The following is a 15,521-nucleotide window of genomic DNA, read 5'->3' as shown; positions in this document are numbered from 1 at the left end:
TCTAAGAGAATGGTCGAGTTTCATTCTTCTACACGTAGCTATCCAATTTTCCCAGCACCATTTATTAAAGAGACTGTCTTTTTTCCCACTGGATATTTTTTTCCTGCTTTGTCAAAGATTTTTTGACCATAAAGTTGGGGACACTCATGAAAGAAATTGAAGAAGGCAAAAAAAAAAAAAAAATGGAAGACCATTCCACGCTCATGGATCAGAATAACAAACATTGTTAAAATGTCTATACTGCTTAGAGGAATCTATACTTTCAATGCCATTCCGATCAAAATCCCACTGGCATTTCTCAAAGAGCCAGACAAACAATCGTAAAATTTGTATGGAACAAGAAGAGACCCTGGATTGCTAAGGAAATGTTGAAAAAGAAAAACAGAACTGGGGGCATCACATTGTCTGATTTTAAGCTTTACTACAAAGCTGTGATCACCAAGACAGCATGGTACTGGCACAAAAACGGACCCATAGACCAGTGGAACAGAGAGCCCAGATATGGACTCTCAACTTTATGATCAATTCAATATGTTTGGAAAGAAACTCAACCTATCTTCCACCAAATCAGCTCTGCCTTTGATTCATGGATTAAGGTGCTTCCCTTTCTCTGCCACGCTTAAGTGCAAGAAGCTGTGTTTGAGTTCCCTTTAATTTTCACCCATATCAAGCCAGTTACCCTATTCATTCATTCCTTCTTTTGTTCATTCAACCTTCTTTCTTTCACATTTCCAATCTAATGGAATGGACTGGGATTCTCTCCAGCTCTCATGGCAGCATTTACAACAGCTTCCATGCTGGTACTCCGACTTCTCAACCATTCTGTCTCATCTGTAATCACAAAACTGACAGATGCATTTAACAAAAATTCTACCCACAGTTCAAACTGCCAGAGAAGTAGAAAAAATATGTGGAAGTTCGTTCTCTTTACCTGGTTATGCCAAGTCATTTGGCCTCCAATTTGGCCTTACACTTTCCTACCTAAAAGCATCAGTTGAGCCAAATTCAGTTTTTAATATCACTGCATGCCCCCCTACTTCTGTTTCTTTGACTCACATTCATTAAAAAATACGTTTAAAAAATCATTGTGTTCCTGGCATTTGTCAGGGACTATTGATACGAGATGACCAGAACAGGCATGGTCACGGACTTCACGGAGCTTGCACTTCAGTAAGACCAGACAGATTAAAAAATTGCCATTCAAATAAATACGTTACATGAATAAAAGGTGGTGGCCAAGAAAGCTCTCTTTGGGCAGATACCCAAACACAACACTGAAATGTTAGCCGTTGTCCTCTAAGTGCAAAATCACATCAAAAGTCAGGACACATGTTTTGAAGAACTGGGGTATGCCTTGAACTTGGTGAGCAAGGGTGGTTTTGGGTGGATGAGCAGGGACAATAAGGCTTTTTAGGCAATGGTGATAAGGACTTCAGATTTTGCTTTAAGTGCCGGGGGATGCGCTCACATGTAAGGAGTTTGACTTTAGCACACGTATTGGGAATGCTGGCTGGTGCGCTGAACGGGATGGAGGGAGACAATCGTGGAGCAGGGATCACGCTGGGGAGATTACCGCACTAGCCCAGGTGAGATACGGGCTTAATGGGAAATGCAGTCTAATGGCTAATTATAACTGTCCAGAGCATTCCTAGGGACAAGTATAGGACCCTATAAAGACATTATATCAGGTTAATCTAAATTACATCACAGATTTAGGGAGAGGTTTCCCACAGAAGTGATGTTTAATCTGAGACCAACTAATGAGGCAAAATTAGGTAGGCAAAGTGATAGAGAGAGTCACTATGAAAGATATAAGACTGAAAAGGTTCAGGCCCTTTTAAAGAACTGAATAAAGACTGCTGTGGTAGGAATGTTAGAAACAAAGAGGAGAAAGGCATTCATGAGGTGTTAAAGATCCGTGAGTCCACTCACACTGAGTCTTCCGGGCAAGAGAAGGCACTGGATAGTGTCCTTGGGGCACAGGGAAGCTCCCAGAAGGCTTTAGGAAGGTCACTCTGGCTGCTGCATGCTGGGCTGGCCACACAGAAGCTGGAAGGTGAGGGTAGTGCTGTGGCCTGAGCGCAGGTGACCCTTCCAACGAGTGAGGGAGGCTGCTCTGCGCTCCGTGGTCCAAATTCAGAGAGAGTCGGCAGGCGGACTGCGCCGGAGCTGCTGACTAAGTGGATGAGGTAGTTGTGCCAGGGCTGGGGCTGGGGAGGTTCTCTAAGAATAACTTCAACATTTCTGGCTGTGGATGGAGTAAGTTCTTAACATGGGGAAGACTCAGAGAAGTCATGTCAAACAGAAAAGGAGAGAGAAGGTCTCACTTGAATTCATCAGCTTTTCAACATAACAAGAGTCAACAGTTTAACGGGTCGGCACCCAACACCAAGCCCAGAAACAGAGCGGTGCTGGCTCTGGGAATGCCTCTCTGTCCCTGATTCTTCCATTGCCCCTCCCCAACCCCTGAAGAAACCATCACCCAGAACGTTCTGGTACAGTATTTTGTATTTTATGGCTTTCCCCCCCCCCCCCCACAAAATTGCTTTATTTTTTTTTTTTTCAAACTCTGTCTAAATAGCAAGTATAGGTGTTTTCCCCCATGGCTTTCTTTACCTGCTCACGGCTATATTTGGGAATCATCTGTGCAAACACACGTGAACATCCAGTCGTTCTCACGGTGTTTGGTGTGTATGGCATTGCATTCTCGGGACTCAGCTGATTGATCCCTTGCACAGTTGGGCATTTTCAGTGTTTACAGAGTCTTTACTGCTACAAAGAGTGCTGCTTCAGGCATGTTCCCTGGTGGACATGCGCCCGAGCTTCCCCAGAGTCTGAAATCAAGCAGGATTGTCTGGGTCATAGGGTAGAACTAACTTTAAATATGATGGAGAACGGGCATCACTTACCCCAGGTGTTGATGTGTGATTTTTGCTCTGACCAGTAGTGTGTGTTTTTGATTGGTTCCTGTGGATCCTTGATAATTTTGGATACATAATTTGGGGGAAATGAATGTAATTTCATATTTTTTTTCCATTTCTTAGTTTATAGAAGAGATCGAGCCACTTCATGTGCTTGACGGCCGTTTGTATTTTATCTGAAGTGTCCATTTGTATTTTTGCCCATTTTTTAGGAGAATTTTCGGAAGTTTTCCTTTTGATACATAAGTGTTCTGTATAACTCCTGGAATTAAATTTGTCTATTCTCTATACAACAAATATCCTATAGTCCACAGCTTGTGTTTTCTCATTAATTTTGCTTACCATTTGCTGTCCTTTATTTCATACAGTGCAAATGCATCTTTTTTCTTTATGATTCACATTTCTGTTGGCTTGAATCAAAAACTCCTCCCCAAAATTAATCATAAAGTTATTACCTAAAAGGTTTAAAGTTTGACTTTCATATTTGAAGGCTTAATTCACTTGGAACTGATACTCGCTTCAGACATGAAAAAGGAATCAGATTTCTTTCTTTTTTTTTTTTTTCCTATACAGTTAACTGATTTTTCTCTTCATGGTTTACTTACTGGACTGTCTTTTTCCTGATGCTCTGCATTGCCTTTTCTTTCTTTTTATTTTTTTAAGGAATATTTTGAATATCTTTTATTCATTTATAAACATTTACATTTCAGAACTTGCTTGTCAGATTTCAGTCCTCAAAAACTAGACTTTTGGACTCTGAAAAACAATCTGAGGGTCTTGAAGGGGCGGGGGTGGGAGGTCGGGGTACCAGGTGGTGGGTATTAGAGAGGGTACGGATTGCATGGAGCCCTGGGTGTGGTGCAAAAATAGTGAATACTGTTACGCTGAAAATAAATAAAAAATAAATTTAAAAAAACTACACTTTTCATTGGAATTGCATTAATTTTATGTGTAAGTCTGAGAAAAACTGAGGTTTTTTAAAGTTTTTATGTAAATCCCAGTTGGTTAAAAATCAGCAATGTTAGATTTGCGTGTACAATACAGTTGTATGACACTTTCATACAACACCTGCGGCTCATCAGAAGTGCCCTCCTGGATCGCCATCCCCTGTTTCATCCATCTTCTCATCCAACCGATATTTTCCCTTTGGTAGGTCTCTTCTTTTATTTGTCTTTTTAAATGCTTCTTGATTAAATTTTATAGGTTGCTATATAGGTTACTATTGCAAGTCTTTATTATATTTATTTTCAGGTAAGATTTTTGTATAGCTATTGTAAATAGCAATTATATTTTCTATTTGCTTCTGTAATATAGAAATACAACTGACAATTGCATGTTAATACTATGTTGCCATCATTGTAAAGCTGCCTTATAGATTTTAATAAGTCACCCATAGAACCTTTTGATGTTATAGAAAATCTCAAACTTGCTTATTTTTTCAATTGTTATAATTGTATTTGTTTTCCTATCCTATCGCACTGGAAAGAACCTCAGTAAATTTCAAACTAAAGTCTCAATAGTTGGCTTCATTTTGTTATTTCTAACTCTAGAAGGAATAATTTTTGCAATGCTTTTTCACAGATCACACATTTTAAAATCCTCTATCAGTTCATAAAATTTTTCTTATGCTTTTGGATTGCTATTATTTTTTAAAAATATGACTTAATATGAATTTTATTAAATTTTTGTTCTGTATTTCTGACATTATTTTAGAGATTATTTAGGCTTTTCCTACCATACTCCATTAATTCAGTGAGTGACTCTAATATAGTTTCTCACAATGAACCAACCTGGAATTTATGGAATAAACAAAGTTACCATTATGACCTTTTTAAATATAATGCAAGACTAAATTTTCTAATATATTTCTTAGAATTTTTGCCTCATTTTTTGAGAAAGATTTGACCATTTTTTCAGCAGCTAACTTAGCTTTCCTCCCCTTCTTCTCCTCCTCCTCCTCGAGAGATAGAGAGAGAGCATGCAGGGTTGCAGAGGGAAGGGGCAGAAGGAGAGAGAGAATCCCAAGAAGATGTTCTGTGGAAGGTGAAGCCTGATGACGGGCTCCATTCCACAACCCTGAGATCATGACCTGAACCACTCAGATACCCCTAGCCTTTTTATTCTTTTTTTTTTTTTTAAGATTTTATTTATTTATTTGAGAGAGAATGAGTGAGAGAGAAGAAGTTCAGAGGGAGAAGCAGACTCCCCAAGGAGCTGGGAGCCCGATGCGGGACTCGATCCTGGAAGTCCGGGATCATGACCTGAGCCCAAGGCAGTCGCTCAACCAACTGAGCCACCCAGGCGCCCCAGCTTTTTTATTCTTTTTTTTTTTTTAATTTTATTTATTTATTTGTCATAGAGAGAGAAGCGAGAGCAAACACAGGCAGACAGAGTGGCAGGCAGAGGCAGAGGGAGAAGCAGGCTCCCCACCAAGCAAGGAGCCCGATGTGGGACTCGATCCCAGGACGCTGGGATCATGACCTGAGCAGAAGGCAGCCGCTCAACCAACTGAGCCACCCAGGCGTCCCAGCTTTTTTATTCTTGATCTTGGTTTTTATTAGTTCTGATTGCACTGTCCATCTCCATTTTGTCACTGAACTACAGTTTGTTGAAATTTACTTGACAGCATGATATTTGAGGGATTTTCATATAAATTGCTCTGTGCCTGGAAAGAATGTATATTCTCCTATAGTTAGGGACAATATATCCTACATGTAGTAACTCTCTCAAGTTTGTTGGTTAGTTAGATCGTTTGTGTCTCATCTTTTTTGGATTTATTAGATTATTACTATAAGTATTTTGCTTTGTTTGATCTATCATTTGCTAAGAAGAGTGTGACAGCATCCTCCGTTAGGGTTATAACGGCAGGTGACAGCATCACCCATTAGGATTATAACAGCAGGTCTTGCCCTCTTCATTTCACCTTTTTTTTTTTTTTTTAAGGTTTTATTTATTTGTCAGAGAGAGCGCGAGAGCGAGTGAGCACACAAGCAGAGGGAGAAGCAGACTCCCTGCTAAGCAGGGAGCCTAATGTGCGACTTGGTCCCAGGATCCTGGGATCCTGACCTGAGCTGAAGGCAGAAGCTAAACCACCTGAGCCACCCAGGCGCCCCATTTTGTCTTTTTTAAAGTTTGGTTATTAAGTTTAAACCTGTTACATTTTCTGTACTTTTAGTATTTTGTCTTTCAACAACTCAACGTGATTCCTTCATTTCTAATACTACCCATTATATTAAACTATTTTGAATGATACTAGTAAAGCCACACTTAATTACTTTTATTTGAAAGTTTATTTATTTGCCTGGTATATCTTTTTTCAAGAATGTACATTGAGCCTGTCAGGAATCTGTAGTTTTATTTGTGGCATGCAATCATATATTATCTATTTTTTTATTCCTTACTGGAAATATTTGTCTTTTAATTGGATAATTCTGTACCTAATATTATTGTGAGCATGATATAGTCTATTTAGAAAGATTTAGAAAACTTTTGGCTTGCTTGCTAATTTTTCCACTGATTAGTGAGATGGGAATAAGTTATCAATCAAGCTGAAAGTTTTTCTACTTCCTTTCCAATCCCCAGAAAAACTTCCTTATACAATGAAGCTTGTGGGATAATGTATTCATCTATATGACCAATATCCTAAAATTATATCCTCAAGGCTCCTACTCACCTTCTGCAGACAGAACAGCCCCCAAAGGTAGCTCTACTGTGCTTGGCCTCTGCCTGCCTTATTGGCCAGGACAGGCTCGAGCCCCAGGAGCTCCTGCATGCACAGGAGGCAGTGAGCTGGCTCCCTGTGCTGACGGGCCAACCAGGTGGTCTTTGTCTTGGGGTGTTGGAATGTGGCACGCAGACCCAGAGTGAGCTGTCATCGGTGGAACCGCAAGGCACGGGAGTGAGCAGTGAGGAGCATGGCTGGGTGGCTGGAGAGTCAGGCTCCACGGAAGCAGAGACAGAGCAGAGGCCCCCGTGGTGGGAACCCACCTCTCCTTCTGGCCACCGCTGACCGTGGAGAGCTCCGGGATGTTCCTACTGCTGTACCTTCAAAGAACGATTTGACTTTCCTTAAATTTTGAGGAATTTTCAACTCATCGGCTGTCCAGTAGCCCATGTGGATGCGAAATAGCCCCTCATGACATCGGAGTCATTACACACTTGGCAATCGTCTTACCCGCCCCATCAGGCAGACTGCGTCCCTGAGGACCGTCCACCTGGCTGCTGGCCGGCCCGCTCGGCATGTGATTCTTGAGCCTATACCACCTCAAAATCTATGTTTAGGAAACCGTGTCACTTACTTGATCAGGAGTAGCCTAGAGCTGAGCCCACCACAAAGATACACCACCAGGGGGGCCACGAACCACCAGCTTTATGTTTTTTACACTTTTTCCTCGGTAGAAAGAGTGTAGGCTGCTTGCTTGACCTTTTATTTTATCCTCAGGCAAGTCTTTCCGGTCTCTGGAGAGAGGAGCATTACGTAATCAAAAAGCAGAACAGAATCCAAGCAGTCCACTTACCCGTCCTCAGAAATGCGGATTCATTTCAGACTCTGGTGAAGTGGGTGTGATGGTTGAGGCTAGGCTGGATGAGGACCAAGTGCTCTGTGAGCTTCATCTCAGCCCCGCTGCGAGACGGTGGGCCTGGCCGGGAGGTCCAGGTCTTCAGGAAGGAGGTGAGAGCGAACGCGCTCCGTTCCAGGGCAGCCTTTCAACCTGCTCTGCACTGGATAGAGACCTTCGGCCTCCAGCCCTGCCGGCCTCCTCACCACACAATCAACCGACAAGCACAAGCAATTTCCCACTGCGATCCCGTCAGCGATATCCTGAACAGAGAAGAAAATAAATGGGGAGGGGGGACCGCAATAAACCGAGTGTCCCCGAAGCCCACCGCTGGAGGAGCGGGAGCTCCAGGCGGCACGTGTGAAATCTCTCCACTTCTGCTCCCTTCAACGGAGAAATTATATTTTATTCTTCAATTCTCTTAAGCATCCTCTCTCCCAAATTGCACATGGGTGACCTATTATGTCTTTCCTGCTTTACCTTTATTGCACAGAACGAAAATGAGCGGATGTGTTCCCTCTTTATTCCGAGCAGACATCCCCAGCCAGGCACTCCCGGCTGACGAAGGAATGAATGAAACCAGACAGACAGCAAGAGACGGTTCTCTGGAATAGCGCTTTGTGCTCTGCCGGGCCCTGGGCCTCCCTTCTTCTCCCGGTGAAGTCCGGCGGTGCATGCGGCGGGGCAGTGCGAGTCCGCCGGCCGCACGAACGAGCGCTTGCCGCCGGGTCCTCGCCTCCCGGGCGTGTGAAGGGAGCCGCCTCGATACTGAGGCTGTGGCTCCCTGGAGGAGGCGTGGACATCGGAAGAAACGTTCTTTATTCTGCCGTGAGTCTCCCTAACGGGGGAGAGATTGTACGCGGGTGGTGCCTTCGCGATGAGTCCGGTCCACGGGCCGCCACGGGGATGCTGAGCGCTCCCACGGAAAGCTCCGGGTCCGCCTGCGGTCCTCCCCCACGAGCTGCGCGTGTTCGCACTCTCATCCCTACTTCGGAGACAAGCAGGCCGAGGCGGGGAGAGTGCAGGGAAATTGCTGGAGATCCCACTAAGTCTCCACTCTCCCGTATCTGCTGCAGACACGAATTCATGTCTGATGCCATCAGGCCCCAACGCCCCCACGTTGCTGGCGTCCCCGGAAAGTCAGTCCCCTGGAAGGCCAGTCCCCTGGAAGATCGGCTGTTTCAAGGCCGCTCCCTGAATATCACGACGTACTCACTGGGACATGGTGGCCCCACCACCCACCACCAAGGAGTAAAGAAATGGGACCATGAAGGTCACACCTGTGACTGGGGAACGTTGTGCCGTGGACGTGACGAGTGACGAAGACACTTGGAAACTGGAACTTTTCAGTGACTTACCAAAAAATACCCATTCAACTACCTTTCTCAGACTGTTTCTTTTTGTTGTTTTCTCTCCTTGTTCACTGTAGGATGATTTACGCACAGTGTTTCCTCTAAAGCTACTGATCTTCTAAAAACATTTTTAAAAAAAGATTAGGATCAGTAAGGGATAAAATAAAAACTTTATTTAAATATTTTTAGATTAAAGTTGGTAACTTCCAGGATCGAAAGGAAAAAAAAAATGTAGATCATCAAAGAATGCTCAGACTGGGATGCTTGACCGGCGAGACACAGTGTGTCCAACAACACAAGGACATACTGTTTCCACAGCCCACAAGCTCCTGCGTTCTGTTTTATGACACAGCCACCACCACGACAAAAACATGAAATCGGATAATGCCATCTAAGAATATATGCATATCTCAGAGTATTGGGTCATTCTTAAGTGCCGGTTTCACAATTAAGCTTTTATTTTCTACCTGTTTAAGGACCTCCCTCAGCTGGCACAGAACCATCCTATGGCGTCAGACATGAGGCCCAGATCTTAGGGTCACTTGTGTGGGAGAAAACTAGAATGGAATTATGTAAGGTAGAGCAGGTGTTAAAATTCTATTTTAGGTTACAAAATGCAAAAGATTTTAAGTCTGTTTCCACATGAAAACTGTGATTCTTTGAATTACAATGATTTTTTTGAATTAGAATATTAAATTCGGTGAAGTCAGTCGATGAATAAAAGCTAAGAGGTGGGTGTTGCTTTGGAAGACAACAGTCCACGCGAAGGAACCTGCGCCTGAGTCATCTCACACACCCTCGGGGCCAAACCAGCAGTGGGTGCAGAGTGGGCTCTCGTCCCTGACGTCCTAGGGAACAACAGGTGTCGTGTGTCCGTCTGTCTGCCTTAAAAGGGGCCGACACGTGGGTTTTCTCAGTTGCACCATCTGCTGGTTTCTGTGGAGACAGAGGTGGGTATTCACTGGTTGTTTGGGAGTCGAGAGGACATCCCGACTGGCACCCTGAAGTACAGCATTCTAACATGCCAGTGAGCCTCGCGGACCGAAAGGTTGGCACAAGAGCTCAGCTCCAGACACAGAATCTGCCTCTGGTCCAGGAGTGGTTTGTTTAGATTTGTTTTGTTGGTTTATTTTCAGTAGGTCCACTAAGATCTCCTGGGTCTGTGTCTTCTGCTTTTTTGCTTTCATAAACGAGTCAGCGATCTTCTCTTGTCCCCAACTAAACCAGACTCCTGACTGACAGCCCCTCAAGAACTTGAAAAGTTCTTTTGTTGAGGCCACGTTGGGGTCTGTGAATATGAATAAAGAAATCGCACATTTCCCGAGAGGATAGGGTGGTATTTCTGCCAAGGGTCCCCGATTAGCGGGTCTCATTGTTACACATTTATTAACTCAGATGAAATCAATATATTCCCCAAGACCCGAGGGTTTTCCTGGACATTGTTCCTTGAAGCACTATTGTGTTTGTATCAGGGCAAAGTGGGACATCTTCTAATGTAACATTCAGCTGTGATAGATCAAATTACCTTTTATTTTAAAAAAATCAAAATTTCCCATTTGGACATTTAGTGAATGGCAGGCTTGACCTTTCCCAGACTGTTTTCTGCTTCATTGTCCTCAGGACCCTGCTGGCAACGGGATGTATATTTCCTTTCTGCTCGCACAACCCAATCTGACCTCTCTACGATAAAATTGAGACAATACACGTTCAGAAGGCTTCTTTTGTGAACTCTTGGACTCAGAATCGTCCCTGACAAAGGGTCACATGCATGATACCTGAAAGGGAAGGTGGCTTCGTAATCACACCTGAGTCTTACTGTTCCCATTAAAATCATCATCATGTGAAGTTTCCACACCCCATCGTCAAATGTATTCCTGCTATAATTTTTAGAGTTACATAGGATGCCTTTTTTCTCTCATTTTGTTCATTGTTTGTTTTTTATACCTTAAAACGTCTCTTCTTAAAATAATATTGGCCTCTGGTTTTTAATACTGTCATAGAGAGGCATGAAAAGTCTTTAATCTTGGTTCTAAAATTCATTTATTTTATTTTTGCTAGGACAGGGTTCAAGCCCCAAATCTCACAAGTTTTACCTCACTTTCCCACTGACACACACACTGGTTCTTTCCCTGCCGAGAGTTCAGCAGGTGTCCCTGAGATACAAACTCGCTAGAGCTATTTCCCCACAGAACACTTTTGGCTTGATTATAGAGAGATTCTTACAAAAAGAATCCTTCTGATCGGGAAAAAAAAAATCTCAGGACGTTATCATTTTGTATACGAATTGAGGATGGTATGCAAGGATGGGCTATGATCAACACAGTATGTCCCCCTTCATGCAGGCAGCGTGACAGGTTCCTATGTAAATCTGTTGACACTGTGAATGGTAAATGTCAACAAATTCCAAATAAAGTTGGCTAAATAAGCTAGTGTAAGAAATGCAGCATACATCAATCCGAAGGTCGCTATTGTGAGGTCGTGGATGCTGGTGCCTCAAGCGACTCATGGGCACGCATCTTCACTGGGGTCTTTACAGCCCAAATGATAGGAGTCAGGACAGGCGTGTCATCTCTCTGACCCAGCATAACAGGCTGGACCCAAAGGAGCTATCTGAGGTCACTAAATCCAGCTTCTAATTTTACAGATGAAGACACAACGATCAAACGGGAATAGGACTTAGCTCAGGCTGTGGCTGGAAAGAAAGGGGTCTGGTGGTGGGTATTAAAGCGGGCACGGATTTCATGGGGCACTGGGTGTGATGTATAAACAATGAATCTTGGAAAACTGAAAAAAAATTAAATAAAATTACAATATTTTAAAAGAAGGATCTGGGACTAGAAACAGAATTCTCACTCTGGGGCCTTCCCCCCTGCCTAATCCACTCTTGGCTTGGAATATAAAAATAAGTGATACGGTAAAGCCAAGTGTAAAAACACCTGTTGTAATACTAAACACTACTATAACAGATGGCAGATTTGTTCATTTTTGGATGATATGTTTATTTGTGTTAACATGGATGGGACTTTGGGGTGCACGGCTGGCTCCACTGGAAGAAAGTATGACTTGATCTGGGGGCTGTGAGTTCCAGCCCCACATTGGGTATAGAGATTACTTAAGTAAACAAATAGAAGAACATGGATGGGATTACATTGTTGCAACATCCAAGTTGCAACTCCTGCTTACACTATAACCTGGGAGAGTTTGGGCACCTCCTTTGGGGAATGCTGCAGGGAGTACAGGACAGGGATGCGGAGACCTAATTACAAAAGCCTTAAAAAGTGGTTACATGAGCTAGAGAAAAATCTCCCAGATATAGCAACAGAATTCAATTTAAAATATATATATATGTTTGGTGAAGCATTTCCTGATGAGGCTCTAAACTTGGTGAAACACCCCTTCTCTGTCCACATGAATTCATAGAGCCATGCTTTGTCGATACATCAAATCAGGATTTCAAGTGCCTTTCTTCTCAGGGTCTTGTCAACACGGCACAGAGCTCAGCCTGGTGTTCCTGGGCACCTGCTCCAGGCGCCAAGCCAACCTTCTACTTTATAGAAAACATGAATCCTGGGCGCCTGGGTGGCTCAGTGGGTTAAGCCGCTGCCTTCGGCTCAAGTCATGATCTCAGGGTCCTGGGATCGAGTCCCGCATCGGGCTCTCTGCTCAGCGGGGAGCCTGCTTCCTCCTCTCTCTCTCTCTGCCTGCCTCTCTGCCTACTTGTGATCTCTGTCTGTCAAATAAATAAATAAAATCTTTAAAAGAAAAACAAAACAAAACAAACAAAAAAACATGAGTCCTTGTTTCCCTTCAGTCATGTAATCTTCCTGTATGGATCCCAATAACTGTGTATTGTGATCCCTAAATTCATCCTTCAACGGTAAGTAATTTAATTCTAGTCAGGAATGATAGGACACTTTCAGCCTAAGCCAGTGTAGAATTTGGTAATATGTGACACAACCAGCTATTTTGAACAATGCAGTCAAATTCCGTATTTTTGTGGTCTCTGTCTTAAAACAGCTTCTTTGATTTATAAACCCTGTAGAAGAGGTTTTCCTTCTCGTGAGAACATCTTGTCCTGCCACAGCTGAACCCTTACTGTCTCCTGCAGACCTGGTCTTCCTGTGATCATAATCCCAGGAGTTTCCTGTCAAAAGTGGAAGACATTCCCTATCCTTTGCTTTTACTGAAAACAATAGTTCTTAAAATGTGACTGTTTTCTCCTGCGTTTATTTATTTATTTTTATAGATTTTATTTATTTGACAGAGAGATCACAAGTAGGCAGAGAGAGAGAGAGAGAGAGATTGAGCAGAGAACCCAACATGGGACTTAATCCCACGACCCTGAGCCGAAGGCAGAGAGGCTTAACCCCCTGAGCCACACAGGTGCCCCTCTCCTGCTTTTATTTATTTGTTTATTTTTTAAATATTTTATTTATTTATTTGGTGGACAGAGATCACAAGTAAGCAGAGAGATAAGCGCGGGGAAGGGGGTGGTGGGAAACAGGCTCCCTGCTGAGCAGTGAGCCTGATGTGGGGCTCAGTCCCAGGACCCTGGGATCATGACCTGATCAGAAGACAGAGGCTTCACCCACGGAGCCACCCAAGGCACACCCCACCCCTGCTGGGCCATGCTGCCCCAAACAGCCAGCTGGGAAGAGAGTAGACAGGGCAGCTCGAAAGTCCTGGTGCCGGCTGCCCAGGACCATTTCAAAATGTCACATGCTTTTTAACGGACATGGGGTGTGCCACTTATAGAGCCAGCCAGATACTCTGTAGATCCATGATTGACATGGTGTTAAAGAAAAGCAACACTCTATGTGTAGCGTTCTAAAATTTATTCATGCATCGGTTTGATCAATAAATATGTACCAAGCACTACTGTCCTCAAGCCTGTGTCTAAACGTTAAGGGGATCAGTATGGGTAAGATGCCAAGATCCCTGCCGCCCTGGAGCTGAGTTCTGGGGGTTAATGCGCAGGCGAGTTAGCACGGAGAAGTCATCGGCTGCAGAAGGACGCTATGCCCCGTTCTGAGTCAATCTCTTCACCATTTTCCTTCTGATTAACAGATCTTTTGCCTTTTGTCTTTGCCGTTCCTTCAATTTCCTCATGTAGGAGGGTGGTAGGTTTAATAAAAGTCGTCTTTGGTGGTGTGGCTGGAGGTTTGGGTTGTTCTTCTGCCGCGTGGCTTTGATATTCTTGATCTGCCCATTCACGTGAGAGAGCTTTGTTGGGATAATAGTTGAGCTATATTAAAGTCCTTCTTGCAAATATGGATCATGTATTTATGAATATAGAAATGATTGTTTATTTTTGTATTTTAATTGAGCTAGTAATTAAACACTGCACAACACTGGTAAATATTCGGAAATACCATTATTTTTTCAATTTACCTAAGAGTCCACATCATTTTTTTTCAAGGTGGCTTATAAATTTCTATCATCTATGAATTAAATTATTTAAACACGGTATCATTCTTGACTTTTCTTTCCAGTATATGTACCTTGTTTAAGCAAGTATTTGAAAATATTATAAGTACATGAAATTAAAAAAAAAGTTTGCCGTGGCATGGAACACTTTTTTAATCTTAAGGAACACTTGTATTTAGATAAAACGTTGTTTCATTCTCTGCAAGGACTTCATGGGTTTTTTAGACGGAAGTTCTCTTTGAAACTTACTCCATTGGAGTAGGGGCTGCTGTGACCAAAAACATCTATGATTTCCGGGTTGAGGATGGGTTGCGGGAGTGGGGGGCTCACAGCATGGGGTCAGGGCAGTGCCGGTCCTTCCTGGGCTGCTTGAACCTGCCCGACTCATTAATCTACCTTTTCAGCCCATGACATTATTTAATACCACTTAAAGTGGTCCCAGCCACGATGCATTATCCAGGACTATTTTGAAGAAAGATTATGTGCTGAGTGACATTTCAACAATGCATTGCCAAAGATATACTGTCATTTCTCTACCCACGTTTTACTCAAGACAACTGATGACCTTACCCTCTTAAAAGCTTGGGCAAGATTCAGATTCACTGGCCCGACACCAAATGAGTGAGAGAGACGGAAAGGGAGGAAGGAAGAGGAAGAAGGAGAGAGAGAGAGAGAGAGAGAGAGAGAGAGAGGAGAAGAGAGATGGGGGGCTGCTTTTGTTTTCATTTGTGAATATAAAAAGGAGTAAAAATTAGTGGTTAAATTTTAATTAAATTAGATGTCTGAGCCAGAAGGAGCTGTGATTATTTCTAAGCAATTTTTAACAACTGATAGGAATGGATAGGTTTAGTGAAGGATAAGCCCTGGTCCATAAATCAGACACATGCTTCTCCACAGTAGGCTTCAATTAGAAATGTAACCTGCCAGGAGAAGAAGTTAGGAAGATCGCAGAAACCAAATGGATTTCAATTTTCAGACTGGCTGAATTTCACTCTCTTTTCTCAGCAGACACATATAGATAAGTAGAATGTTTTAGGACTACATGCTTCTCTTGGTGGAAAAATTTAAAAAAAAGCAGCTCATTTCCCCTGCAGTCAGGGAATCGACATTTTAAAGTATATTTTTTTAAAGGCGTGATATGCGACACTTCAGGAGACAGAATATTGCAAGGGCTGCACACACACTTCAATCTCAAAAGCTTGAACACCATTTGGAACATGAAATATGCTGGTTTGCTTAGTGTCTTATGGTGGGTGTTGGTT

The sequence above is a fragment of the Mustela lutreola genome, chromosome 11 (genome assembly GCF_030435805.1).
Source record: "Mustela lutreola isolate mMusLut2 chromosome 11, mMusLut2.pri, whole genome shotgun sequence".
Taxonomy (NCBI): domain Eukaryota; kingdom Metazoa; phylum Chordata; class Mammalia; order Carnivora; family Mustelidae; genus Mustela; species Mustela lutreola.
This window is presented reverse-complemented; position numbering follows the sequence as displayed.